This window comes from Erythranthe guttata, chromosome 6 (genome assembly GCF_056151865.1).
Source record: "Erythranthe guttata isolate IM_541 chromosome 6, IM_541, whole genome shotgun sequence".
NCBI classification, from domain to species: Eukaryota; Viridiplantae; Streptophyta; class Magnoliopsida; order Lamiales; family Phrymaceae; genus Erythranthe; species Erythranthe guttata.
The window spans coordinates 10,413,807-10,417,990 of record NC_142538.1 but is presented as its reverse complement, the minus strand read 5'-3'; the positions used below and the strand labels follow the sequence as shown (position 1 = coordinate 10,417,990).

The 4,184-nt window shown below is 37.4% G+C and overlaps 2 long non-coding RNA genes across 2 annotated transcripts; one reads left to right on the top strand and one right to left on the bottom strand.

The window, feature by feature from the left end:
* Positions 1-208: 208 nt before the first annotated feature.
* Positions 209-3,579, bottom strand: LOC105970588 (uncharacterized). The gene is made up of 3 exons (XR_016031826.1): positions 2,929-3,579; positions 2,091-2,175; positions 209-602 (listed from the first exon to the last, which is right to left on the bottom strand). It is a non-coding gene; the product is annotated as an uncharacterized LOC105970588 (long non-coding RNA).
* LOC148770135 (uncharacterized) lies at positions 345-3,542 on the top strand. Its single transcript, XR_016031827.1, has 2 exons — positions 345-1,393; positions 1,582-3,542. It is a non-coding gene; the product is annotated as an uncharacterized LOC148770135 (long non-coding RNA).
* Positions 3,580-4,184: the final 605 nt, after the last annotated feature.

Here is a 4,184-nt window from a genome sequence, read left to right as displayed (position 1 = left end):
GGACCGTTCTCTCTCGGCTAGAATAAACTTTCATGCTTGCGAAGTCCATCTAAACCTCAAACAAACACGATAAACCGAGTCCAAATAACATGTCGAGACCTAGGATTGATGGTAGGATATTAATATGGAATATTTATCTCTATCTATATCGATAATAGACGTCAAAATACCTTCTCAATACCTCTAATACTGAATGTTGACTTACTGTCAATAACCTCAATTTCAAACATAAATTCAGAGCTCTCTAACATCCAAGAGTCTAAACCCAGCCTTTAAATTTCTACAATTTCCAAGGATCTATATCCGGCGTCGCTCGGGTACCCAACCCAAGCTCTGATACCACCTGTGACGCCCACTACCGAAATACACTGTACTCTTTTTTTTTTTTTTTTGTTTTTTTTTTAAATGAATACTATGACTACTAATTAATACAACAATAATATCAAATACACGTGACAACCAAATGCCACAACTAATCTCGTATTCATAGTTCTCGAATTACAATCATTCTTAAACACAACACTAGATTAAACTTTCTAAAATCTTTGAATAACTTTACTCCTAAGAGCCTTCAACATAATCGTCCACTAATGCACCTGCCACTGAGAATAAGAAGGAAAATAAATAGAGTAAGTCCAAGTGGACTTAGTGAGGAGTACGAGGGAAAAACAGTCGAATCAAATAATAATCACAATATAAGCGTTCAAGGAATTAGAGTTGGAATTGGAGTTGGAATTGGACCATCTAGAGAATGATCGTTCGATAAGGAATAAGAGGCCAAAGTATAAGGCACAACAGTACGATCAGAATAAACAATACAATCAATATGTACAGGTAAAGAACAATATTCAACGGGTAATTCCCGGATATCAATTATGAATTTCGTGGAGATTCCCACGATAAAAATTTCGGTATCAAACATGAGACCATGGAGATTCCCATGGTAACAATTTTGTTCATGTACGTGTACCTGCCTTGTAACTCCCTTAGCCGTTACTACCTTATAACACCGATCAGGGAATGACCCTGCTAATCGATCAATAGGCATGCCCGGGCGCATGCCGATCCATCCATCAGCACAGTTAACCTCCAACTATGCCAATGGTCTAGATCCAATATGGGTACTGTCGAAGAGACCATCCACCGTCGGCCCAATACCACCCAGCAGTCTTTTTCGAACAGCCCCGGGCCCAACTTGTCAATTATCCTTAGGGCGTCCCCAAAGGAATCAATAATATAGAGATACGGATATGCTTCCGACTATCTCAATTTACATTTTGAATCCCAATAATGAATTCCACTTTGGAAAGAACCAATATCACAGTTCAACGATTGTGGGATTCCAATAACAAGTGATAATATCTTGTGGTCACAAAATCCCAAGTCAAGAAGGGTACGATCAATGGTTTCAATAAGATAGTGACCACAATTCAAGATCGTATAAGAATTGACGAAGATGGATCTCAATCAAAAATAGTCTACGGTTAAAATAGAATCCGTAGTTGTATAGCTCGAAAGAAAAGTGGTTTCAAAGGATCAATGAGAAGTCAAAATATGAACGATCCATCAAATTCTCAATAGGTACGAAACGAATGATTTAATGGATAAACACAATAATCCTAAATGGTCCAAGAGTCGGGAAAAGAACGATTTACGTTCATTGAACCACTGTAGAAACAAATCAAATGATTTAATGAATCATAATAGAAGTGGTTCCAACTAGTATACAAGTCAATAAGTGAAACGATTCACAATTGATAGAGAATTGGACTGAAACTTCAAATTATTCAAGAATCGATATAAGAGCTCGATTGAGTAGTTAAAGAATCGGGATGAGAAATTATTGAAATAATTCCCGAATCAAGATGAGAACTTATTAAGTTCCATGATGAGGATTTCGAATTCATCAAGGATTTCAATAACTCAAGAATTAATAATTCTCGGAAATCAAATTAGTTCACAACATAGGCAACAATAGATATATATTGAATTTAAACGACGAGTAATAACAATAATAAACCGAACGATACGAGTGCTCGGCATATATTTTGTTTTTCCAGAAAGAATAGACAAGGGATAGGGATCCTCACCTGAAGTCCAATGCAAGTGCTATAAGAACACCTTATTCTCGAGTCATGCTCAAGTCTTGAATGAGAGCTTTAGTACGCTCGACACCTATAAACATATTCATCGCTTAACAAGATTCCAAATGCTAATATAATCGTATTATTCCACTATATCACATAGTCAATTTCTTGAAACATTTGTTACGAATGTCTTGCTGCCACAGCTTATTCGAACAATCGTGACGATCACCTTACTTATCCGAATAACCTAAACGATATATCGGATTATAGCTAACATCAGTGTCTACAGGTTTACTGAAGACCCTGAGCCCAAATTATCGACCTAACACAGTAATAACAGCCCCGGAAGATGAGTACATGAAACTGCCAAGTTTTTGGAAAATTCGTTATTGGCACAGTTTGTTTGAAAAATCATAAAAATTAGCACGCTAATCCAAATTGATCACATGATACGTCAAATCAAAGCTAACCGAAAATCCTACGAGTTCACAAAAGGCTTTAGTCCCAAATTCTGAACCGAAAATAGCAGAAACAGCCTCAAACCAGCATTACAGAACTGCCGGGATTTTGGAAAGATTATTTCTGGTACAGCTTATTGTAAAATTCATAACTATTTGTAAAATTATCCAAATTGTCCAAATAATACACCAAATTGAATCTTAAAATGTAAACTACAAGTTCTCAGAAGATACACAGCCCAAATTATTAGCTCAACATAGCAAAAACGGCCTCGTAAGAAGAATATTCAAAACTGCCCTGTTTTTACCGATTTACCGCCACTTAATTCGGACCTCTAATCAGCTTCAAAACATACTCTAACTCGATACAATTTTACACTTACCAATAGTTTTCGAGGTCCTCTACGAGTTTTGTGAAGGAATGATTCCCAAATTCTCACTCCAAACCCTCCAAATTCTGCTCCGAAAACAGGTGCGGCAGCAAATACTATTTCCTTCAAGGTTCCGGCGAGCGGGCTGAACTTCTTGCCCAATTCCGGCAACCACCGCCGATTAATACTACCGAGCTCCAACACCAATGGAAGGCTAACATCTCAAGGTTTCTAACCGTGTGTCCTGATCGTCAATATTCAACCTCTAAGGCCTCCGAGCAATTAATTCTTCGAAGGACCAAAAGCTGAAATCCGATTCTAAGACAGCTTGTCTTCTTCGTCGGATTCCGGCCACCACCGCCAATCATCTGATGCGACCACCACCGGAGGCGATCTGATCATAATAGCCCCTTGATAGAGCCTCCTTCACGCAGCCCTAATTCTGCCAATAATTCGAATTGGGGATTTGCAATTCCAACCTCAAATTTGTTTCATATACCTCACTTCTTCAAACCCCTTCTTGAATTCGAATTTTCTTCAATTAATTTCTCGAATTCAGCCAAGAACCGAGAGAGAAAAGGAGAGAGTAGGCGAGAGAGAAAGAGAGAGGATAGAGAAAGAGAGAAGACGAGAGACGTATTTAATCGGGGATTGCCAAGTCATAAACTTGATTGCCAAGTTTATAAAAATATTTATTATACTTATCCCCCAGTCATAAACTTGGCTGCCAAGTTTTATAATTATAGAATTATTATGCTTATGCCCCAAAATTATCATATAATAACACATCAGCCCCAAATCTCATTATTAAGTACAATAATCTCTTAAAGGAAACCTATAAGCATAAATTATGGGGTGTTACAATATCTTTTCTAGCGATTGTTTTTGCGCACGTTTCTTGATGCGCATTCATGTCCTCGAACTGTAGTACGTATTTTGATGATCGCTTTTGGAATCCAATTTTGACCATGTTCGAGTCCGAATTTGGAATTTTTGTAGCCAGATGAATAGCTTTCTAATGCCGCCTGAACCAGTTGATTTGGAGTCCGGATGAGAAAGTTATGCTCGACTTCATGGACACTACCAAAGATGTTCGAGGATTCTCTCTTCTAATTTGATTTTATTTTCCTAATTGCAAATCTTTTCTTACTCTTTGATCATTTTTGCTTCCTGGACACCTAATTTTTGATTTGTACCTATAAGATACCAAATCCACCAATTAATATAGAAATATAAATTCATCCGAAAACAAAATCCATGTAACCGTA